Genomic DNA, 25,731 nt, shown 5'->3' on the forward strand with positions numbered 1-25,731 from the left:
CCACTGCCTTTGCCTGCTGCTCCTCAGCCCTCCTCAGGTGCTTCCTGAAGAGTTGCATGGAAGGATATGCTTATTCCGGGGACTGAAATCAGGTTATCTACTCTTTAACATTTGCATTCACTTGTGAACTTTGCTGTCCTTAGATGTCAGGTATAGAGCACTGTCCTTTTTTAAGATCTGAGAGAGAGAGAGAGAGAGAGAGAGAGAGAGAGAGAGAGAGAGAGAGAGGTGGCTTTAAGATAGATGTTAATAGACTTAAGGAGGAGGTGGAACTGGCTTCTGCTAAGCTGACTGGAGATCAGTGGCTGTTTACTTTAAGGCTGAAGTGACTGTAAGGAGCCTGGGAGAGCAGGAAGACTCCAGGGCCAGAGCTCTTCCCTGAAGTTGCCCTCCACTAAATGACTCCCCTCCCCCCATGGTGTCCGGGGTCCTGTGAGTTAGCCAGGGGTGCTGAGCAGAGAGAAAAGGCAGGGACATAAATTAATACGAATTGGGCCCACAGGCCATCTCTTCGCTCCTGAGCTCTGGGCACCCCATCATGATGAAAGAACCAATTTTCAGAAGCACGGCCTGGCAGAAGGCTTGATAGAGCAGAGGTAAGGTCTCAGCTCGGCTGCCCACGTGACACGCCGTAAAGGCCAGGCCGGGCAAGCTCTAGCCACACAATGAGGAATCTCCACTGAGCCCTGTGCGAGAGCCAGGGGAGCCTGTCTTGTGAGATGGGGAGAAACGGGGATTGACATGTGTATGACATTGAGAGGTTAGCACTCACTCGGGCTCTGCCAGACCTTCAGGCTGGCTGAAGACGGCACTCATGGGATTGTGCTTCAAAATGGCACCATTGGTTAGCAGTGCAGGCATGGGGTTGGGGTGCGTTGGTTGGATTTCTGTGATGCACGTGTGCTCACCTGTTTTCTCCAGAGAATCAAAACCAGCCAGATATAGGTAGACAGGTGGATTAGATAGGCAATTGGTAGAGAGATGATAGGTAGATTAGATAGATGATAGGTAAGATGATAATCAGTAGGTAGGTAGATGGTAGGTAGGTAGACGATAGGTAGGTAGGTAGATGGTAAGTAGGTAGGCAGACAGACTAGACCAACAGGAACCATGGTGAGTACAGTCGTGTCTCGCCGGGGTGTACCCCTTACCTATCAGTGAAGCTCGGTCCAGCAATCAGTTGGGTGTGGGGAACAGCAAACACTTTGATGGCTGCTGCTTCTCAAAGGAGGTCACAGCTGGCTGCAGAGAATGGACGGTGAGCCCCAGTGTGACTAGAAGCATCCACGAGGACAATGCAGTTATGTTCTCTTTTATCCTTGCGAGACTTTCCCCTGTTCATTCTGTGGCTTGAGAATCTGCACGCTTTTTGCCCGTGATGGAAACCCACTGTAGAAAAGGAATCAGGAGGCGCCTTGCCTTCGCTCAGGCTGGCAAGCGCTCGTGGTGTGCGGCAGGGCCTGTCGACCGTGTGAGTTCAATTTCCTCACAGCAGCAACAACGACGTTCAAACCTGTCCGTCTATTACCATCCACCCCAAAGAGGAAGAAATCGAAGCCTGGCTGGCCGTTTGCACACAAACATAGCTTGCGCGTCAAGACTGAGACTATAAAGGGCGTACCAGGCTTATAGAGACGGGAAGCCCCAAGGTATGAGTTACATAATTGCAACAGGCTGGCAACTGTCTTCAGTTTCTTTTCCAGGGGTTGAGAGCAAGTGCCTCAGCTCCTGGCGTCTCACTTTCCCTGGGCGAGAGGGTTATAGCTGTGCTGGCTTCTACTGCAGCCACCATCGTTCACACTCTAGGATACGAGGCTGACGATTTGCTTCTCTATTTAACTTGTGGGTTTTTCATAAGATCCTGAAAGCACATCTTTGCTGTTTCCTACCATCAAATTAAAGCATCATGGTGAGCCTCTAGTTTGGGGTTTTTGACAACGTTAGCTTCATGATTGGGACATAGAAAATGATATTAATCATGACTGGGATCTTTGCTTGCCATGGAGCTACAGCACTGGAACCCCAAGTCTGCTCTGTGAGGAGTGGAGCTGGGGTGGAGATTGGTGTTGATCCTGGGGTCCACGATGCTGGTCCCATCACCAAAGCACAGAGCACAATGCTCGAGTATCCAAAGGGTCCATTGACGTCGACAGTAAATGCAAATGACTGGGCTTTTTTCTTTTTTTAGGATTTAAGTGTATTCAGAGCGAGGTTCTCTTGGACACCAGCTCATCGGAGATAATGAGGCTTAATGTAACATGTATTAAAACACACCCTGTTTGAGGACATCCCAGGAGGAATTACTTGGTTGGTTTCTACAATGGGCACAAACACAATGGGAGTTTAGCCAAGGCGAAGTCAGGTAATCTCCGGATTAGAATTCTGAGCAGAGAAATGGTATCTTCCGTGAAGGGTTGAATCTCCTGATAAGCCTCAGATTGTATTCCCACCTTATTTAAGAATACGTGTTGGCAGGTTTAACAAGATCGTGGCACATTCTAATTTGAGATTTATTACAAGATGTGTGCCTGTTTAATAGGGGCTTAATTATTCATACCCACATCTTCCCGACAGTAACTTACTCCATCTTTAGATAAATCCCTGGCACACTGGGGACATAGGCTTCTGCCGTTAGAAGATCCAGCAGAAGGAAAGCGAACACGTATGCCAGACATCACCCAGGGCAGCCGCTCTGCTCAGCCTAAGGCCTTGGACATGGGACGGTCCCCACAGCTCTTCCACGACCCAGGATGAGTACCAAGCGTGGCCTCGTGAAGGAGTTTAGACCCTTGAGTCCAACTTCCCCAAGGTCAACTACCGTCCCGTCCTAAGACTCGAGGGCTCCAGCCGTGGTTTCTCACTGTCTCTTGGCTTCGTGGATTTTCTTTCTTGCTCATACTTCCCTCACATGTTGCTGAGGAGAACAGAAACATCTGTCAGACCAGTGCGAGTTGGGGGTACAGTCGTGTTGCACGTACACAAGGAGCGCTTAAGAAGAAGGAGCCTGCCTGTCTTCATTTCTTCTCTTGGGGCTGCCGTCATGTCCATGAAGAGGAGTCATCACTGCGGAGGGGGGATTTTTAAATAAGGAGATTGAAACAGGGAGCATTGAGGTAGAATGGAATGCGCGGGGAAACAGGCCTTCAGTTGAGGCTGGTTCAGGGTAAATCATCACAGCCTCTTGAGAGGTCAACTTGTTGGGAGTCATTTAAACTGAGGGGCCCCGTGACCACCGTGTGGACGCTTTCTCCTCCATGCGTCCATGAAGCACTTCACCACTGAGCTGTCTACTCCCAGGGTCCTCATTGTTTTCAATCTTTGCCTCTCAAGTAATTTTCTCAGGGAGGCCATAGCTAAGTGCTCTGCCTACAACATTAGCATTCACACCACCCTACGGACCACGGATCTGGCTTTGTTTTCCTCATAACTTTGGTGCTGTCTGGCATAGGCAAACATGTGACGCTGAGTCTGTGGGCCACGTCCACCGTGAAGGGGAGCTGTCAAGGGGAAGGGATTTCTTCTAAACCCCTCCATGTGTCCAGGACACTGAGAGGGGCTCTGTCTTGGATGGGAGGGTGTGGAAGCAGTTGCTGGATACTCCATCCCAAGCGGCTGAAGTAGCTATGGTTTGGTGAATGATGCCGGAGAACTGGACCCTTGGGAACCACAAGTACACGGACATCCAGGCATGCGTGCCCTGAGAGCAATGTCCCTGTACAGATCTGGCTTCCTTCTGTGACCAGGTGTGCACGAGAAGTCCCACCTCACTGCACAAAGAATTGACTACAAGGGGGCAGAATCCATGTGCCCATCACAGAAAGCTAATAGATCCCTGGTCTGAGAAGGCTGTCAGAGAGAGGAGGGCTTGTGCATTTTTACGTATAGAAAAACATACTGAGAGATAGGACGGTACTGGGTAGGTAGGCTTTTGTTTAATCAAGAAATTTTTACCTTTGTTGGTTCGAAATTCCATCATCATCACGTTTTCTTTTTAAAATATTTTGTTAATCAAAATATTAATTTATTTTGACAAATTCATAATATATGTATATATTTCCAGATGCACTGTATGTTTAAATATGTGTATCAAGGTCTGGAGCTGGACCGACGTGCCCACTCATATTGTGTGGCCAGTCAAGCCGTCAGACTTGCTTACACAGCTTTGATGTTTCTGGCACTCCACCCTCTGTCCCTTAGGATGGAGGGACATGGTCAGTGTAGGCATTTTAACAGTTCAAAGTCTTTCTGTCTATGTCTGACTGATACCTTCCGACTCTTTTCTTTCTTCTTTTCTTCTAGCAGCCACAGCAGTGGACATATGTTGTTCCTCTCTGAGTCAAGCTCACTCCGCAGTATTGTTTTTGAAGCTGTGCTAACTGAGGTTTTTCTTTCTAAACGGTCATTGTAGGAGCATTCTGAGCAGCTGACCTGTGCTATAGTTTTGTATTAAATAAAGCTTTACCTTTCTGCCACCTTGTTGAATCTGTGTGTGTGTGTGTGTGTGTGTGTGTGTGTGTGTGTGTGTGTGTGTGTGTGTGTGTGTGAAAAGTCAGTTCATTTTATCGCTTTTGGTGCTCAGAAGCAGCTAGCAAGGTGGGTCTAGTTCCTCTGCAAACTTCAGGCTTCTTGCTACACCAGCTGGTGCTTTCTCTGTGGTTGGCAGTGACACACAGATCAAGTGGGACTTGTCCTTACGAGTCATGCCCCTGCTGCTGCTGAGGGTAGCCCTGGCATCCTTGTTGACAAGTAGTTTGTATGCAGAACACGGCTTGCCACCAATGGCTGGATCTGCTTATCTTCCCATCTTACATGACTTAGACACCCGTGCCCCGGAGTCCCGCTCCGTAAGGAGTCTATAATGGACTATCCTGTTGTTCCAGGCCTGTGAATCAGTTGGCTTTTTCATAAGGAAACTAGAAGGGCCAGCTATGCTCTTACCGAAGGCTGGGGTCTGGGCAAGGGATTTCCAGGTTGGGGGGGCTTTGGTTGCAGGGATTTGAAATAAAGGCAGACACAGACTGTGAAGTAAAAGCGAAGAAATGGTGCGGGCCGGGAAGGAACACATTGCCAGGACGGCAGAATACCACATGGGTGGGGAGATGCTCAAGGGCCCCAGCTATTTTGGGGGGCCTTCTGTTTATGGGATTCAGGAGGAGGAGGAGGAGAAGGAAGAGGTGGAGGAGGAGGAGGAAGAAGAGGAGGAGGAGGAGAGGGGGGGACTTGGTTGCTAAGGTGCACCATGAGTGCCTTTTTTTGATGGACAACTTTTAAGTTACATAATCATTTCCCTGCTGTGCTGTCGCTTCCTATAAAAATCTGATTTTAATCATATAAATACTCAGTTATGCCTAGGCAAAGGATGGTCAATAGGGGATTCTCCCAACACTGCCTGGATGGCCGAGAATTAGAGACCTGATAACCCAGAAACCTAAGATAGAACCGAAGATGACTTTTTCCCTTCATGAAAGCTTCGACGAAATAATCCCAACGGGATTCTTCTATGCTCGCCCACCAGAGCCTTGTCGGGCCATCCCTCCCGACACAGATGAGAGTGAGCGTAAGACCGATAGCCAGACATCATGGATAGAATGTGTCTAAACTGGAGGCTTCCATTAGCCCTTCCCCTTGGTGCTCAGGGGACCTCAATGGGGGGAGGAAGGATTGTAGGAGTCAGGGAACATGGGAGAACATGGCCCACTGAGCCAAGTAAGCAGGGCTCACTCGGGCTCACACAGCTCTCTTGGGCTCACACAGCTCTCTTGGGCTCACACAGCTCTCTTGGGCTCACATGGCCTCACACGGGTTCACAGAGACTGAAACGGCAAGCACAGGGCCTTCCTGGGTCTGGGCCAGGTCCTCTGTATATGACTCTTACCTTGGTGTTTCTGGGGGTCCTTCCTGAACAGCGAGCGCAGGTGTGTCTCAGGGGGGCCCCTAACAGTGAGCACAAGTGTGTCTCAGGGGGGCCCCTAACAGTGAGCGCAGGTATGTCTCAGATTTTTTCCCCTGCTCTTGGGCTCTTTTCCTCCTATTGGGTTGCCTTGTCCAGCTTCAATGTGAGGGCTTTGCCTTGTCTTATTTTATCTCCTTGTGTGAGCACTCGTGTGTGTGTGTGTGTGTGTGTGTGTGAGGAAGCCTGCTCCTTTCTGAGGGGAAATGGAGGTGGAGTGAATCTGGGGGAGAGGGGATGGGGTTGGGGTGCTGGGAGGAGTGGAAGGGAAACTGGCCTGGGTGTATTGTATGGGAGAAGACTCTATCTTCAATTAAAAAAGAAAAGTTCACTCAGAGGACAGTTTGCGATATTAGGGATATGACACGAGTCAGTTTTTGGTTGGTTCTCACGTTTATTCCTTTCCTTTATCCATTTAGCCACTCCGTCTTCTGTGTGAATAATTAATCCTTTTACACCTAAAATAGCTGCTGTTAGGAAAGTAGTTACATTGTGTGTGTGTGGGAGTGGGGTGTTTACCGCAGAAGCCAGTGTGAAAGCGACATAGTGCGCGCTTACTAGCATTCGTTTTAAGCCAATAACTCCAGTCATAAACACGAATTATTTCCCTTCATTCTTGTTAGCAGCTTCACAAAACTCTATCCTCTTGATTTCACATCCATTAAAATATTTTGTTAGGTGTGTTCCTCCCTTTCTGTTTTTCTGCTTCCATTGTAGAACTCACACTAGAGCTAAAGGCAGGTTTCCTGTAGAAAGTGGCAGAATTCTGGGTCGGGCTGTGCGTCTGTTCTCACCACGGTCTTTGTGCTACTGTCTAGAGCCTTGTCTTCTCGGCTTGACGGATGCCCTGTTACTCTCTTCTGGTCATCAGTCTCTAGGCAAGTCTTTCCTGCGATTCCATTTTTTGGAATATTTTCCTCACTGGCCATTTTCTCACGTCTCTGAGTCCACCATCTCCGGTTCGGTTCACCAGGCCTTTGCTAGGAAATACACCAGGCCGCTCTTTTTGGCTCTGAAGTTCCTTCTCCAATTTTGACCATTGAATTATATGACGTCACAATTTTAAATTTCTCTGGGTTTTCTGGGTTTGGGGTAGGTGGGGCGCACGGGGCTTCTCTAAGCGAGCGATATGCATTTCTTGTTTCTCATGCCTTGGATGGCTATGGCCATTCATTAGAATTTGCTCTCTTTTGTAATTTTTTTGTAAGGCACACAGGGAAAACTCCAAGTATTCCTTAGATTTTTCCTTATCTTTTATTCCTTTTTTCTCCTGTGATTGGAGATGACCTGTCTGTTGGAAGCTTGGTATTGCCGTTGTGTAGTTCTGCAGTTGGACAGCTCCATTGAAATCTACAACTCCTCGAGTACCTTCTGGAACCCCAGTGCCTCCTACCCTTAAAGCTCCTCCACGTGCGGTTACTGTCCTTGTTCTGTTCGTCTCAGTTTTCTGACCTTGCTTGGTGTCTCTGTAATGCTCCTTTAAACCCTTTTCCAGGAAACTCATGTACGTCTGTCTCTTCAGGAATAGACCTGAGGTTTCGCTTAGGGAGATTCAACTGGATTACATCTCTCTGTTCCTTTGTGAGACAGGTAGCTTCCTCTTACCACCTGCACTTTTGGAAAGGAAAAAAAAAGGCCTCCTCCCAAGTCTCTGTGCATCCCTTCCTTCCATCAGACCTCCTCCTGCGTCCAGCGAGCTATCCTGGGGGCTTCTTAAACCTCTTCTGGGAAGATGTCTTCGATGGGTATGTAGTGTGCTTTCCAAATGAGTGGGGGGTGATGAATTACTCTTGGGACATCTGTAGTCTCTTATTCTCTACAGCCTATTGGAAGCACCGCAGGCTTTCTGACAAATGCACGCACGGTGTTTGAATTCTCTGTAGCTCTCCTGATCTCTCCCTGTGTTCAAGGTTTGTTGGATCTGTCAATTCTTTGGGTCTCCTGAGACAGAACCCCCTTGCTCAGAGGGCCTCCAGGAGACCAAATGCAGTATCCACACCCCTGTCTTCCCTTCCATCCCAGCAGAAAGGACACACATCCAGCGTATTTTCCCGGCTGTGCAGGCTCTCTGGCTGCTGGCTTGGTCCTCCAGACCCCAACCCCACCTCACCCCCATGGCCACTGTAACTGCTAAACTCATTTTGGTTTTCTGTAGCTATAGTTTTTGTCAACTTGGTAGAAACCTAGATATGCCTGGGGAGAAGGAACCTTAGTTGAGGGATCACTTGATCACTCTGGCCTATGGACACATCTGTGGGGCATTTTCTTGATCGCCACTCCTGGCTGGGTATCCTGAGTTGTATGAGAAAGCTAGCTGAGCAAGCTATGGAGAGCAGGTTGGCTACATGGCTACTGCTTCAGCTCCTGCCTTGGCTTCCATCAACGGTGGAGTGTACTCTATGAGCCACAGGAACCCTTTCGGCCCCCACGCTGCTTTTGGTCAGCATTTGATCACAGCAACAGAGAGCAACCCGGGGTATCTGGTACCCCAACGCTAGTTCCTCTTCAGTGCCTTGAGTTGGGCAGGACAGAAACTGTTAGCATTTCGTCTAGGCTTCTCCCCACTGTTACCTGGCAAAGGCCAGGAGTGCCTGACTCACTGTAAAAGGGGCTGCCCCTCTCCCTTCTTGCTCTTCTAGCTCCTACTCTGTCCTCCCACTACTTCCCCTCCTCCTCTCTCCCCTTTCCCTTCCTCCTCTCTCTTCCTGGTCATAAGAGATGTCACAGCAGGGGGTGCCTTTCCCTTTTCTTGTGCTGTACTTGTTTTTGGTTTTGAATTGTCAGAGGTACTGGGCATTCTTTTTAATTGGATTTTTTTAATTTACATTTCAAATGTTATCCCCTTTCCTCTTTTCCCATCCATAACCCTCCTATCCCATCCTACCTCACCCTTCTTCCATGATGGTATTCCCCCATTTATCCACCCATGCCTTCCTGCCTCCCTGCCTTGACATTCCCCTACACTGGGGAGTCCAGCCAAGGACTTCTCCTCCCATTGGTACCCAACAAGGCCATCCTCTGCTACATATGCGGCTGGAGCCATGGGTCCCTCCATGTGTACTCTTTGGATGGTGGTTTAGTCCCTGGGAGCTCTGGTTGGTTGGCATTGTTCTTATGGGGTTGCAAGCCCCTTCAGCTCCTTGAATCCTTTCTCTAAGTCCTCCAATGGGGAACCCCATTCTCATTTCAATGGTTGCTTATGAGCATCTGCCTCTGTATTTGTCAGGCTCTGGCAGAGCCTCTCAGGAGACAGCTATATTAGGCTTCCATCAGCATGCACTTCTGGGCATCAGCAATATTGTCTGGGTTTGGTGGTTGTATGTATATGGGCTGGATCCCCAGGTGGGGCAGTCTCTGGATGGCCTTTTCTTCAGTCTCTGCTCCAAACTTTGTCTCCATATCTCCTCCTATGAACATTTTTGTTCCCCCTTCTAAGAAGGACTGAATGAAGCATTAGCACTTTGGTCGTCCTTCTTCTTAGGCTTCATGTGGTCTGTGGATTGTATCTTGGGTAATCCGAGCTTTTGGGCTAATATCCATTTATCAGTGAGTGCATACCATGTATGTTTTTGTGTGATTGGGTTACCTCATTCAGGATATTTTCTAGTTCTGGCCATTTGCCTATGAATTTCATGAAGTCCTTGTTTTTAATAGCTGAGTAGTACTCCATTGTGTAAATGTTCTACATTTTCTGTATCCATTCCTCTGTTCAAGGGCATCTGGGTTCTTTCCAGCTTCTGGCTATTATAAATAAGGCAGCTATGAACATAGTGGAGCATGTGTCTTTGTTCTTTGTTGGAGTATCTTTTGGGTACTTGCCCAGGAGTGGTATAGCTGGGTCCTCAGGTAGTACTATGTCCAATTTTCTGAGGAGCTTCCAGACTGATTTCCACAGTGGTTGTACCAGTTTGCAATCCCACTAACAATGGAGGGGTGTTCCTCTTTCTGCACATCCTCGCCAGCATGTGCTGTTGCTGGAGTTTTTGCATTTAGCCATTCTGACTGGTGTGAGGTGGAATCTCAAGGTTGTTCTGATTTGCTCTTCCCTGATGACTAAGGATGTTGAACATTTCTTTAGGTGCTTCTCAGCCATTTGATATTCCTCAGCTGAGAATTCTTTGTTTAGCTCTGTACCCCATTTTTAATAGGGTTATTTGGCTCTCTGGAGTCTAACTTCTTGAGTTCTTTGTATATTTTGGATATTAGCCCTCTATCAGATGTAGGATTGGTAAAGATCTTTTCCCAATCTGTTGGTTGCCGTTTTGTCCTAATGAGGTTTTTTTTTTTAAGATGTATTTATTTTATTTATATGAGTACACTGTAGCTGTTTTCAGACACACCAGAAGAGGGCATCAGATCGCATTACAGATGGTTGTGAGCCACCTTGTGATTGCTGGGAATTGAACTCAGGACCTCTTGAAGAGCAAGCAGTGTTCTTAACCACTGAGCCATCTCTCCAGCCCCCTGTCCTAATGAGTTTTATGAGGTCCCATTTGTTGATTCTTGATCTTAGAGCATAAACCATGGGTGTTTTTTTCAGGAAATTATCCCCAGTGCCCATGTGTTCGAGACTCTTCCCTACTTTTTTCTTCTACTAGTTTGAGTGTATCTGGTTTTATGTGGAGGTCCTTGATTCACTTGGACTTAAGCATTGGACAGGGCAATAAGAATGGATCAGTTTGCATTCTTCTACATGCTGACCTCCAGTCGAACAAGCTCCATTTGTTGAAAATGCTATCTTTTTTCCACTGGATGGTTTTAACTCCTTTGTCAAAGATTAAGTGACCATAGGTATGTGGGTTCATTTCTGGGTCTTCAATTCTGTTCCACGGATCTACTTGCCTGTCTCTGTACCAATACCATACAGTTTTTATGACTATTGTTCTGTAATACTGCTTGAAGTCAGGGAAGGCGATTCCCCCAGAAGTTCTTTTATTGTTGAGGATAGTTTTAGCTATATTTAGTTTTTTGTTATTCCAAATGCATTTGCAAATTGATCTTTCTAACTCTATGAAGAATTGAATTGGAATTTTGATGGGGATTGCATTGAATCTGTAGATTGCTTTTGGCAAAATGGCCATCTTTACTATATTAATCCTACCGATCCATGAGCATGGGAGATCTTTCCATCTTCTGAGATCTTCTTCAGTTTCTTTCTTCAGAGAATTGAAGTTCTTGTCATACAGATAGTTCTCATAAAGGCCTTGTGGTTTTGCTGAGCCAGCGTTTCTGTGGGTGGCTGACACACAGAGCTTCCTGCCCTACCACCTCAACATTCTCACTCCGACCTCTCCATCGCTCACAATTTCCTAGCCCAGCATTCCACACTGCGCCATCAGCTGGCTTGTTATCAACGTCTCCTGTATATTAGAAGGACTAAAGAATCAGTGGGTGTTTTCATTCAAAAGTAGTTGTGGAGGGTTACTCCCAAATCAACTAAGGGCAGAAGAGTCTATCATTGAGTTCTCTGGGTTTTTTTTTTTTCAATAGATATTTTCTTTTAAAAACAGTTTTCCTCCGTTCTGTGAAGTTTTGCTCTTAGGAGAGAGGCAGGTTAAAAATTCAGCTGGGTAGTTTCTGTGATGTCTCACAGAGGCTCTGTAACCTTTACAACATACACGCCTTAGAATGTATGAGAGAGAGAGAGAGAGAGAGAGAGAGAGAGAGAGAGAGAGAGAGAGAGAGAGAGAGAACACTCTCTGTGGGAGAAATTGGACACATGTGAACTGCTGAGAGGGTAGGGACACCTCGGTACAGTTCACAGTTGCAAGAGGTAGCAAATCATGGAGGCTAATGTGAGGGTTATACCTTGGCTGGAATGACGTCGGCAACCTGTTTTCTGCCCTTGGGCAAGCCTATGGATGAATGAAAATCTATTCTCTACAGGGAAGCAGGTGATTGATCAGCAATCCTCCGTTACAGGGCTTTGCTGTCTTTGGCAGCATGTTTGACAAGTAAGGAAACTTTTGTACCAACCAGGCAAACTGCGGAAGGCCAGCCTGTGAGTGTTGTGTCGTGTATGCTGGGGGTCTGGAGTCTGTCCGTCCTTCACAAACACCTAGTTGAGAAAGAAGAACAATTAGACAGCAAGGGTAACTGACTGCCGTTTCACCAAGGGGCGACTTCCTGCAAACATCTGGTGTCCGTTTGGGTTTCCACTTCAAGTATACCTGGGCAGCCAAAGTACCATCTGCCTACTTCACTGTTCGCCAGAGACCTGCAACAGGGAGAAGAACCTTGATCGAATTCCTGCCTCCTCTCAGAACACCAAGGCAGGTTCCTGAGGGAGGAAGCTGAGGAGACAGACCATGCCTCTCTCCTCAGTGTCAAGCAGTCCTCAGGACTGCTGCCAGAAATAGGGATTCTGGTGGCTATTCTAGACAATAGAGCTGTACTTCTTCTTCTTCTTCTTCTTCTTCTTCTTCTTCTTCTTCTTCTTCTTCTTCTTCTTCTTATTATTATTATTATTATTATTATTATTATTATTATTATTATTTAAAGAGAGCTTTTTCTTTTCTCTCAGGTAGTCGGCAGCTAGCAATTTAAACGAGCCAGGTTTATGGATGACTGCAGAACTCCCCTCCTCTCGAAGTCGGTATCTATCCATCAGCCTCCACGTGGCCCTTTTTTTTTTTGCGGAGGTGGCTGGGACACCGCTCGTCAGAATCGCCCCAGTGGAATGTTGTGATAGGGAAAGAGGAATAGATTCCATATCCATGTAGTCTTTGAAAATGCAGCGGGACGGTGAGGCGGCTTGCAACATATGCAGTCACATTAAATGACTATTAACCTTCACCGGCTTGCAAACGCCGGGCGCAGATATTGGTGCCTGCCTGTGCTGTCTGCTTGAAACATTAACGAGACTCTTAAAATAATCAAATTGAAAGTATTTGTTATTGCGGGTTCGGGGGGGGGGGCGCTTTGAGACCAGCTTCCAAAAATAGAAGGAGTACAGAATAGCTGTGCGGGATTAGCTGACCAGTAATGTAAGCACGTCCATTGTGATTCGGTCCCCCTTGTAGAGCATATTCAGTGAATGAGCTCTTTTCCCACAATGCATCCCACACTGGGGATGGAGGTGGCTTTGCAGTAATGTGTAATTTCTGTAGAAGCTAGACGCTGCTTCTCTATTCCTAGGTTGGCTTCCTGGAAAGGTGACGAGGGCTCCCGCTGAGATGAGCCTCTGATTCTTGAACCAGAATGTTTTCGAGAGGTTTCGTTGGCAAGGGCAGTGTGGCTCGGTTTGGCTGTCTAGTCACACTGCCCAACAGGCTTGTGTTCTTCCAAAGTCCTCCCTTCACTCTCTCCAAGACACCGCCATCTCTTCTTGACACACACCTGTGCCTGGTTTCCAAAAGCCAGCATTTGCCAGTGCTTGCACTGTCCTAAATATCAGGACTATAAGTCGAGAACCCCTCGGAACCCCCGAGGGGGAGACCAGCGTCCTGTTTGCTCTCATGGTGTGGCTGTGGAGACAAGGAGACAGGAGGTTCCAACAACTTCCCGGGTGGCAGAAGCTGGAAGCCAAGGAACTTCATGCATTGTGACTCCCCATGCTTTTCAGAATCCTGGGTGTTTGTCCAGCTGTAGTTGGAGGAGGGAGAGAGCTAAGAGCAGAGCTATGGCTAGTGAGCAGAGGCTCGCCCCCAGGATACCTCTGTGAGAGGTCTTCCTTCCTCCTTCCTTCCTCCTTCCTTCCTCCCTTCCCTTCCTTCCTCCTTCCTTCCTTTCTTCCTCCTTCCTTCCTCCCTTCCCTTCCTTCTTCCTTTCTTTTTTCCTTTCCTTTCCCTCCCTCCTTCCCCCTCTCTCTCTTTCTTCTTTCCTCCTCTCTCCCTTTTCCTCCTTCCCTCCTTCTTTCCCTTCCTTCCCCTTCTTCCCTCCTTCCCCTTCCTCCCTCCTTCTGCCTCTTTTCCTTCTTCCTTCCTTCCTTCTTTCCTTTCCTTTTCTTTCCTTTCCTCCCTCCCTCCCTCTCTTTCTTTCTTTCTTCTTTCCTTCTTCCCTCCTCTCTCCCTCTCTTCCTCCTTCCCTCCTTCCCTCCCTCCTTCCCTCTCTCCTCCCTCTCTTTCTTTCTTTGTTTCTTTCTTTGTTTCTTTCTTTGTTTCTTTCTTTGTTTCTTTCTTTGTTTCTTTCTTTCTTTGTTTCTTTCTTTGTTTCTTTCTTTGTTTCTTTCTTTCTTTCTTTCTTTCTTTCTTTCTTTCTTTCTTTCTTTCTTTCTTTCTTTCTTCGGTCAGTCAAAGGCACTTAGCCCTACAAAGACCCATACTTCCTGAGCCTCCTGCGCCCCTGACCCTCTGTGCTAATCAACCAAGAGGGACAGTTTATGAAGTTGAACTCCCACAAATGGGATGATAAATGGTTGTCACTTGCATCAAGGACAAAAGGCAGAGGCCACCTTGGCTGAGTGTACTTCCCAGCCTGCTTGGGTACTGGCACATTCCTTTGACAAAAGAAAATTACCTCGTGAAGGTGCTTCCTCTTTGGACATGTGTTCTTGTACAACAAGGAGATTATTCTTTTCCCAATGCCGGAATCCGGTTCTGCTAACAGTGAACTAAGGAAGCTATGGTACCCAGGGGCCCATGAGAAGGAGGGCGTTTCACTTTCTGTCCATGTTGCCATGGAGGGCTCTTACCAGCTTGGGAAAGAGTCTGAGCCTCAGAACACTGTGTAGCTCCCTTCCCCTTTTAGAAGGCAATGACCCTGATTCTACAGAGCAGGGAGATGTGCTCTCCGCTGGGCCCCTGGAGCCCACCCTGAACTCAGAAATGGTGTTATTTTAATTGTTAAGTGAGAAAAACGACAGGTTGTAAATTAGACTAATTGAGCTGCAGAATTCTGGTTTCCTGCAATTTAAGACTCTATCCTGGGTATAAATGAAATATTCAGAAAGCAAGAGGAACTAGAGACGAAACCTGCAGGGGGAAAAGTTTCCTTTCGAATAAGGTCTTAAAATTCCAGGGATTTAAAGCACAGGCTTCTGTGTGTGGGCCTGGGCTGTAGGGACCAGGTTGTTAGTGAGGAGCTGTGTGAGCTGTGAGTCTGGCAGTTAGCCTGGAGTACAGAACAAAGGGTTTAATCTGGAAAGTTCTTCAGCCTTGGCTCTTTGAGATGGAGCTCTGCTCTGGATTTCCTCAACTCAGATGTTATCTAGCCCTTTATGAAGGTTGTCAGAGCTGGAAGAAATAACAGCACTAGTTACCCAGGAATAAAGAGCAGAAGTTCCTTTCTTTTTTTTTTTTTTCTTTTTTTTTCGGAGCTGGGGACCGAACCCAGGGCCTTGCGCTTGCTAGGCAAGCGCTCTACCACTGAGCTAAATCCCCAACCCCTGGAAGTTCCTTTCTGAGAACAGAAGATTGTCCACAGCCAGCCAGACCTCCTCCAGGGTGAGCCCCTTCCTGGAGTGAGTGCTCTTGCTTTCTCAGAAGTCTGAGGCCACTGGAAGCATCAGAAATGTTGACCCTTAGCCCTTGTGTACACCACCTGGTAACAGTGTGCATTTCAGCCCTTGTCTTGGGAACATTCATACAGGTAAGGAAGTCCGAGATGTGGACAGTGGCCGCTAAGTGGCCTGGATAACTTCAGTAAACCTTCACAACAGCCTGCAATGGAGTGTGTTTGTGTGGAGAGACAGACCCTGTGCCTAATCTAGGGGAGCTCACCATCTAGGGAAATCATGCATGACATTGCAAACAGAGAGTCTTCCAGCCACCAGGACACCGTTCTCTTTGGCGTGCAGGTCCTCTCTGTCCTCTATAAAGCAAAGCAGAGAGAAGCTGAAATGCCCAGCCTCTCCAGCTGCTGTTTCCTCAGGTGAGGCATTGGGAAGAAGGCCTTCAGGGGCCTGTAGCCTGTTTACTTACTGAACGCATCGGCTATACACCTCGACACCCCCTGCTGCAGAGATAGTTAGGTCCCTGGAGCTCGCAGCCTCCTGGGACGTGAGATAAGAGGAGGTGGGAGCTACAGTCCAGTGGAATATGAATTGCAGAGCACAGACGCTCAGCTTTGATTCTGTGCAGTCTGCCTCCTGGAAGGCTTCGGAGTGGGAGGAAGTGGATTTTAGCTGAGATAATACAGCTCCACGCTAGCATGGCACCCAGCTCTAGCTGTCTGCTCCTCATTCCTGTCTGAGCTGCAGAGGTCAGAGATCAACGCATGCAGAAGAGAGAAGGGGCCCCAGGGATATGATGGGATATGCAAGCAGTAGAAGGCTTTGGACTGAAGGATGCCATAAGATTGTAGAAATATTTACTTTTGGTACGTACAGTGGTTTCAAATGCTCCCAAAGACTGCTCATCTCCGCTGGGTGTCAGACCCAGTCACTCTCAGTGGTGGACAGAAGGCTTTTAAATGCTGCTGATGTCACCACAGCAAATTAAAGACGCAGTGCTGGCTGATGCTGCCCCAGGAGCTTAACTCATGGAGCAACCACTTGGTGAGAGAGCAGGGTGAGATGCATGGGGCAGCAAAGAGACAGTGAAGACCGTGGTCCAGGCACAGACCCTTAAGTATGGCAGGGTCTTGATTGTCCGTTTCCACAGAGTTAGGCTCTAAATCAGTCACTGGAGAGCTAGCCTGGGGTAAGCAACAGACACGGGACCGGCAATACTGACTATTTAGAGAATAGAGCCTGTTTCTGACACAGTGCTGGCTGTTTTATCAGTGACACTTCTAATTAATTAAAAAAAAATCCCCAAGGCAGGTTCTATTATCTGTTTTGTATAGGTGAGTAAAATGAACCTTAGAAAGCTTGTCACTGGCAGGACTGGGACTCCGGTGCAGTCTTGTCAAATGTGAAAGCCCTGTCTTCTTTTGACTGAACCATGTACTACATTTAAAACCAGGCCTGGGAAATCTGGTCAGGTTACTCTAGGACCAAAGGGAATGAATGGGGTTTGTGACTTTGAATTCTGGAGGTCGCGGAACCATTGTGGGAGACATCAGGTGTTGAGGGTCTTGGAAGGAAGCACTATGGGGAACACCAGTGTTGAGGAGAAGCCGAAGACTCTTTGTGCTTACCCACTGATGAACAGTGGTGAGGCTGCCTGCCTTGGTGAAGCAAGCTAAGTGAGGAAATGGAGTAGACACACTGTGTGCTCTCTCAGGAGAGGGAATGGAATAGACACACTATGTATTCTTTCAGGAGAAGGAATGGAGCAAATAGATACATCGTGTGTTCTCTCAGGAGAGGGAATGAAGTAGACACACTGTGTGTTCTCTCAGGAGAGGGAATGGAGTAGACACACTGTGTGTTCTCTCAGGAGAGAGAATGGAGCAGATAGATACATCGTGTGTTCTCTCAGGAGAGGGAATGGAGTAGACACACTGTGTGTTCTCTCAGGAGAGGGAATGGAGTAGACACACTGTGTTCTCTCAGGAGAGGGAATGGAGTAGACACACTGTGTGTTCTCTCAGGAGAGGGAATGGAGTAGACACACTGTGTGTTCTCTCAGGAGAGGGAATGGAGTAGACACACTGTGTGTTCTCTCAGGAGAGGGAATGGAGTAGACACACTGTGTGTTCTTTCAGGAGAGAGAATGGAGCAGATAGATACATTGTGTGTTCTCTCAGACTGTTGGACTTTGAATAGAGTGTCAGCCCCTGGACAGAGAAGCCTGGGCGATGGTTTCAGAGCCTGAGCCCAGGTTTTATTGGTAGGTTCTGGACACAGGGAACTCAGAGATGAAAATGAGAAGGAGAAAAGTAAGCCTGGCTCTGCAAGGATTGGGACCACCTAAGAGGACAGGGAGGGACCAGCTAGAGGCCGTGAGGAGCTGCCTGCCATCGATTCTGCTTCTGCCTTTATGGGAAGCTTTTGTGGAAGCTACTTGATTTCCCCAGGATGCGGAGCCTTCCATCATGCATCAAATAATCAGAAACATACTGGAAAACTCTTTCGTTCTGTCCTTTATGAACACACCCTGTTGTAAGTGCTGGCCCATGGAACCCATACAGACTCACAGGAAACATTCTCCAGGGAAGGTGGGCTCTTGGCCAAGTGATGGAAAGGGTGAGCTATCGTTGCCAGCCCCAGCCCATCCATGTTGGTATAAAGCAAGCAGTGTTGTCTGGGAGATTAGGAGAATGGGGTCCAGTCATTTCAGGGGAGCTGTATGAGGGACACTAGAGCCGAGCTCTCCTGTGGGTCCCCTCTGAGGCTGTCAGGAGGCATTCCTGTGGACGGTGGTCTCAGGTGCCAGGCTTTCTAATAGTTTTCCAGGCAAGCACTGTCAGCAGCGGGACGGCCGGCTCTGCTCCTTCTCTGTGACCTCTGTTCCCAGCAAAGCCCGCCCCTTCTGCAGGCACATACCTTGTCCCTGACGCTAAGCAGGCGATCTGTGTACCTCGCTTGCAGGGAGCTACACTGCACCAGGGACTAGTTCGGTGTTGCTCTAAGGTGTAGGACTGTGTACTTATTAAGGCACTGCTCAGCTCTGGGAGGAAACTCCTGGTGAGAATTTCAGGAGTCAGTGAAAATGGCTGAGAGGGGTACACTTTGGTTCGGGGCATATAAACCCCTCTCTGTTGTCCCCCTAACGATATCGGTGCCATTCTGCATTCAATGCTGATGACCTAGGAGGTGGCAAGACCACTGCTCTGGTTTAATCAATGACTGCAGGTGGCAGGAGAGTAGGCGTGCCCTGTTCTTCTCTAAAGGTAGCTGAGAGGCACGGAGGGGCACAGAAGTAGGCAGTAGTGCCCCAGGGGTGAGATATTCACTAGCAGCATGAGAGACAGAGGGTAGGAATAAAGAACAGAAAAGGCATTTATTTTCAGTATTAGAAGCCTTTAGGCCTCACCGGGTTCCTGAGCTGACCACAGACCCCACTCACGGCACCCCCTCAGGATAGAAATTGTTTTGCAGAGAACCTGGAATCTGAAAGCAAACTTGAAAACTCGAATCTTGCTACTTAGTTGCTTAAGGGCAATGAAGATTTTGAATGTGTTTGGGGTGTGTGTGGTTTTTCTTGAGTGTTCTAGGGTCAGACCCGAGAGGTCCCAAGCTTAGTCGCAGACTCTCGTGGTGGCACCTGCAACCCCATGCAGTTTCACTACTCCAGGGGGATTCTCCAGGGCTAACAGTATGAGGGGGCTAAGTCTGGACACTGAGCCAGCTCCTGAGGGGTTCCAGGCCTGTTTTGAAGTGGAATGTGTCTGGGATCACTTTAGAAAGAAGCACCCTAAAGAACTGACGTTTTCAGTACCCAACTGCCTGTCTGTTGCAATTCTGTTGCAATTCGGGGATACAAAGAGACTTTGTGTCAGAGAGTAAAGCCTAATTAATGAGACAGGTCAGGTAAATGAAGGCAGAGGTGCAGACTCTGTGGTGCTAGACAGCCACTGAGACTCTGCTACAGAGTAGCAACTGACACCAGCGAGAGTCCACGCTTCCTTAACTGTAAAAAGCAGGTTACAAAGGAGTGGGCGCAGACGTACTGCATTTGCCGGTGATTTAAAAGCAAATACAGACCAAGTCTGGCATAGCAGACCTCAAATTTTTAACAATGGCTTTCTGGAAATTCAGCTAGTGGGTGATTATTTTTTTTTCTTATTTTTATATGTTTGTGCTAACTTTAGGCAATAGTTATAGTTATCAAACCAAAGGAGAAAAGTCAGTGTGTGTGTGTGTGTGTGTGTGTGTGTGTGTGTGTGTGTGTGTGTGTTTTCGTGCATTTGAGGATCAGGTTCAAGAAAAAAATGAGTAAATACTTTGGAATTTTTTAGAATTAGTCTACATGTTTTCAAATGAAGAAACGGGGCTGACAATGGCTTTACCATCTTCTCTCTCCATCTTGTAACTATGCAACCAAATCTTGTGGGAAGAGTCTAAGACAGCGGCATTTTAATACATACCCAGTGTCAAACTCACCTAAGCAGCCAACACATAGACCATGGGGACAAACATGAACCTGGAAATACCTGGTCCTCACACCACGAAGCAATGGTAGCGGCTCACACATAATAGATGCTCAGAAAAGGACTAGTTCACTCCCCCAGTCCCACCCCCAAGCAGTGTGCTGTGATCTCCTTGCAGTAAAAGCACCTAGAAGAAGCTACTTTGAATCCATTCCTCTTGGCTTAGCTGTGGGTTAAAGCAACACCAGTGGTTCTTGTCTGCTGGCCTGAGAGATTAGTACCCACTTTGAAGCAGGTGCTTTTAAAGATGAAAACAACATAGATTTCTAGCCTGACCTGTAGGATCTTTGCCCTGAGGAGAGGAGGGTTTCCTGAGGCAGATCTTCCAGCAGAGGGTACCTGTGTTTAGGAGCCGAGCGACCCTGCTACTTTGTAATACCAGTCAAATGGATTTGAGAGCATGTTTCTCCTGCCTCTGGGGGAGGTGGTTTCTTTTTCGTGTCCAGCACCGTAGCCTCTCATTTCCTGGGCTACTTTGGCCGTATTTCACAGACAATTATTCAGTAGAAAACAGCCACTAAATATTCCCTGAGTTATTAGTTCATTAATAAGCCCATTAGGCTCTGGCTGCTTGGCAGTGACTAATGGCCAGGACCCTCCTCCACCCAGCTGCCATTCTCAGTTACATATGCCCCTGCTGGGCAGAGCTGGGCCAGGCTGGGAGATGGCCAAGAGTTGTAGGCTGAAGTGACTATATTTTTGTGTGTGACGTCTCCTCTGTTACCGAAGAAAGCTTTGCAGAAGTCAGGGCATCGGATGCATGTTGTGTTTGTGATTAATGATTCTAGCGTACTGGTCTACCCTGCTTTCTTAAGAACAATTATTTTAACTGTACCCTCCTTCAGGGAATTGCTCCTTATGGTTAATAAATCAGCAAACGATGAAGAATTCTTAAATGAACATAATGGTGGCTTGCTTCCACCTGGATGCCATTATGCTGGGATAGTAAAAGTTCTAGAGAGGTGTGCTGCCCTGCTGTTGCTGTACTTCCCCTCCCCCTTCTTCCTCCTCCTCTCTCTTCTTCCTCCTCCCCTTCAGAGTTGGTCCCAGCACAAGCCGCAGTCAAGGCAGGTATTTGCAGCATCCTCTTGTCCAAGGAGCTGCGTTAAACACGTTTCCCCACTTAATCCTTCTACAAATCCTTTCCGGAAGGCAATGTCAGTTTCATTTTAGGGGACTGGTTAACTTGCTTGAGTTAGTCCAGTAACTTGCTTGAGACACATAGCCAATGGATGGTACAAGCCAATTGCACATAGGACTGGGCTCCCAAATCAATGCTGTTTTTAGGTTTTTGTTTTTTGGAGGTTGTCATATGTAGATGTGTGCATCCTGTGATGACTTCTCAGTGACAAGATTTTGGCAACATATGTGGGAGCAGGGACAGTGGATCATACTTCATAGAAAATGCCCACAGCATATCTGTTGTATGCCCTCTTGTGATGATAGGACCGATGGATTATGGGAAGACCCAGTGGGCATGACACTTTAAATGTGGCATCAGTTTTCTAACTTAACTGCAGTGACATTTGTATGTGATGTCTATTGTCTGAACATATGACTAAGTAAAGTCATGTGCTCAGGGTCACTCAGATCTGAGGTGGGAAAAACAGGGTTTCCAGTTTTTTGGTTTTTTTTTTTTAGCTTATTATAAACAAACAGTAGCAAGGAGTGAGAGTCAAGCCACAGCCATGCCTGCATCAGTGTGTCTGAAAAACACTTGGGTTGCTTGAGACTAGGAAATGAATGGGTGGGCCCATGGACAAGAATAGCAGCAGGGGGTTGGGGACTTAGCTCAGCGGTAGAGCGCTTGCCTAGTGAGCGCAAGGCCCTGGGTTAGGTTCAAAGATCCAAAAAAAAAAAAAAAAGAAAAAAAAAAAAAAGAATAGCAGCAGGCCAAGGAGAAGCTCTGAGAGGCCTTCTGGGCTGGGTATAAAAGTTTCCACAGGACCTTGTGCTAAGGCTTGGTCCCTGGCTGTTGAGGACGTTGAAAAGTGATTGAATCATGAAGGTTCCAACATGGTCTGTGATGGATTTCTGAATCAATGACTCCATAGCTCATCTGGTTATTGGGAGGTAAGCTGGTTGGAGGTACAATTCTTTGGACTATGGATGGGGTATGCCTTTGGAGGACATGTCCGGCCTCTGGTCCTGTTCTCCCCAGGGACTCTGCTTCCTGGCTGTCCTGAGGTGAGCAGATTAGCCCTGTCCTTTCACTCCGATATTTCTGCCTGGACACAGCCCCAAACACGGTGCAGACCATCATTTGTGGACAGATATGTGATGGTTTGTATATGCTTGGATCAGGGAGTGGCACTATCTGGAGGCCTGTTCTAGTTGGAGTAGGTGTGTCACTGTGGGTGTGGGCTTTAATACCCTGGTCCTAGCTGTCTGGAAGCCAGTATTCTGCTAGCAGACTTCAGATGAAGATGTAGAACTTTCAGCTCCTCCTGCACCATGCCTGCCTGGATGCTGCCATGCTCCCACCTTGATGATAATGGACTGAACCTCTGAGCCTGTAAGCCCAGCCCCAATTAAATGTTGTCCTTTATAAGACTTGCATTGGTCATGGTGTCTGTTCACAGTGGTAAAACCCTAAGACAAGATGCGAGCACAAATTAATCTTGCCCTCCTTGAAGTTGATCTTAGGTACCTGGTTAGAGTGCTGTAAGCTGCATAGCCTGAGAAGAGGCCTGGCATGAATGGCTGTGGTGGAGGAGGGCTAGGTTCAGTGCAAGGCTCTTTAAGTCCTTTGAAACATCGAGAGTGAGGCCAGGATGCTTCACAGCCTGGATGTTCATGGGCCCCGAAGTTCTGGCGGTTTCTGCCTTCCACTCTCCTCATGTACAGCCATCTCTGCCTATGGGCTCCTGCTTCCTTCCCTTGTGTCAAAAGCATGGTGGGAAAGTCTGGTAAACATCAGAGGATGTAAAGGAAAAGGACAGATGGCAGCCAAGTAGGTGTCTCTCATGTCTTCCTGAAGATCTGGCTCTTTTGGATGGCTTTCCCCCCAGTGTAGAATTGGCTGTTTTCTTGGTTCTAATATAAAAGTAATTCTCACTTTTCTCAGAATAATCAAATTCTTTAGAAGAAAAAACCACAAAGACATTTTAAAAAAATCTATAACCTCATCAATTGAAAATAAGCAAGTTAAACTTGTCTGCAAATGTCTTCAGCCGTGCTGTTTCTGGTGTATCTGCCTGCAGCTCCTGCTGTCCTTCTCTGATCACTTTGTCTTCTTGCCTCATACCCAGCCTGTGTCCTCCTTGCCTCATACCCAGCCTGGGTCCTCCTTGCCTCATACCCAGCCTGGGTCCTCCTTGCCTCATACCCAGCCTGGGTCCTTCTTGCCTCATACCCAGCCTGGGTCCTCCTTGCATGCTAACACATTTGCACCTGGTCCTTCATTCTGAGAGCTGCTGAGTGCTCCGTGGAGTGCTTGCATACACATCTCGTTGTATGCATACACCCAGGTCAGGGCCCCTGGGTGGCACAGTTGGGACTTAAGGTGTTTGCAGCAGAGAAAACATAACACAGGAAATGGGCCGCAATGGTCAGTGGTCTACTGTTGTGAAGAGACACCATGACCATGGCAACCCTTATAAAGGGAAGCATTTAAGTGGAGCTGGCTTACAGTTCACAGGTTTAGTCCGTTGTCATCATGGCAGGGAGCGTGGTGGCACATGGGGAGACATGGTGCTGGAGAGGTAGCTGAGACTTCTATATTCACATCAGCAGGCAGCAGGAAGAGAATGACACTGGGTCTAGCTTGAAGATTTGAAACCCCAAAGCCCTCTCCAGTGACACTTCCTCCATCAAGGCCATGCCCACTCTATCAAGGCCACACCCACTCCATCAAGGACACACCTACTCCAACAAGGCCACGCCCACTCTATAAGGAAACACCTACTCCAACAAGGCTACACCCACTCCATCAAGGCCAAACCTGCTCCTATAAGGCCACGCCCACCCCATATAGGGCGCACCCACTCCAACAAAGCCACGCCCACTCCATCAGGGACACACCCACTCCACATCTTCAACCCCTGTTAAGTAACACCATTCCCTAAAGACCAAACATTCAAATACTTGAGCCTATGGAGGTGAGGAGCATTCTTATTCAAACCATGGCTGGGCCTGAGGTGAGAATGACAGGAATTTGCTGCCTCTCTTGGTGGAGCAAAGCTGAAGGTGATATCAGAGGGATCTGAGCTTTCTGATAGGGAAGTTAGGGCCTCAGCAGGTCTTCCAAGCCAGGGTTCTGAGTGAGAAATAAGCCACCAGGAAGGACATGCTTACTGTTGAGTAGCCCAACACCCACTTCCCCTTCAGCATTCTCCTTGCTTCCTACTGGAAAATACCACCTTGCAGAGAGAAAGGAAGAACAGGGGTTCCCTCTGACTTCCCTCCCCCTCACTTACAGATGACTGGCTTAGATGGGAGTAGGCAGCTTGGAAATGGGGCTTTTATATGTCTAAAACAACTCGGAAGGTCACATGGAATGGTGTGATTTCACTATGGTATGCCTGGTGGTGGGTTAAATCCAGCTGGGAGCACCCATGGGACGTGTCCTGAGCTCTGTGGCCTATCATTCTGACAGCCACTGCCCGTCAAGCGTTTATTAACTGTCAAACCTCTGCTTGCTTCTTTGTGCTTATCAGCATTTTAGTCTCCAAGGTTCGTGGCACCACGTCCCATTTCTTTGTAACCACGGCCCCCTTTCCTCATTATATAACAGCAGCCCGCGTTCCACGCAGCCATTTGTGTTCCTGGAGGTGATCATACTTGCTGACTCAGCTCTCAGAAGGCATGGCACCTGGGCCTTCAACTTCAGTCGCTGGCTGCCGCCCTTCCCCGCACATTCCCCCCAGGCCACGTGAGACATCTCTCTGTGTCTCCCACTCCTCATTCGTAACAGCTGACCACTTCTCTGCTCTTGATACAGGATCTCTTGTGTGAGTCCCCCAACAAAGTCACTCTGCTGCCACTATTCCCTAAAGGTTGACTGGCCACTGTCTCCTGTATCCCAAAAGTTTTCTTATGGAAAATGCACACTCAGTATCACCTGACTCATTTTTTTCCTTTCTGTACCCAACTCCTATAATCACTGTGGGTGATAGGCCAGCAGGTAAAATAGAGTGAGCAGGAGCAAACGAAAAAGTGAGGGCCAATGGGTAACACAGAGCAGAACCTGTCAAGAGAAAACCACAGAGCCCCATCCCACCCTGGTCCCTCCCACCCTGGCCCCTCCCACCTGGCCCTCCCACCCAGGCCCCTCCCATGCTGGCCCCTCCCACCCGAGCCCCTCCCGTCCAGCTTGCCTGTAATGGCTGGTTGGAATGAGCATCTGCCTGGGAAAAGCAGTTGCCCATTTAAATCGTGCCGTTATGGTTTGCATGGTCCATTCTTGGTTGCTAGGTAAATATTTTGGCATTTGAAGCAGGCCGTGTCTCATGTCTACTCATATCCTCTCCCTCTCCCCGCCCCAGACTTCAGGTCCCTGAGAACAAGGACTGAGTTCTTTGTATCTGTTTCTACTCAGGACTCTGTAGCCCTTGCTGTAGAAAATTTTAGTCTCAATCTGGGGTTTCTACCCCACCTTTGACCATTCAGTCCCAGGATGAAAGGCACACACACCCTTTGTATTTACAATAAGCCTTAAACAGCACAGGAGCTGAGCAGATATCTACCCCATATGCTATGATAATCTACTTCCCGTCCATAGAGTCATTACTTACTGTGCTTTGTCTGGGTTGCTCTAAACTCCAATGGGCTCAGGGCCACGTTTTCCTGAACTCACCCATGGCAGCTTCTCCTCCTCCTTCACCTTCCCTCTGGTCTCTCTTCCTCCAACCAGGTCCCTCTAG

The 25,731-nt window shown here is 47.9% G+C and overlaps 1 protein-coding gene across 2 annotated transcripts in view; it reads left to right on the forward strand.

The window, feature by feature from the left end:
• Spock1 (SPARC (osteonectin), cwcv and kazal like domains proteoglycan 1) overlaps positions 1–25,731 on the forward strand; it is a 473,240-nt gene that overhangs the window by 145,677 nt on the left and 301,832 nt on the right. The window lies entirely within an intron of this gene.

Source organism: Rattus rattus, chromosome 14 (assembly GCF_011064425.1).
Source record: "Rattus rattus isolate New Zealand chromosome 14, Rrattus_CSIRO_v1, whole genome shotgun sequence".
Classification (NCBI taxonomy): Eukaryota; Metazoa; Chordata; class Mammalia; order Rodentia; family Muridae; genus Rattus; species Rattus rattus.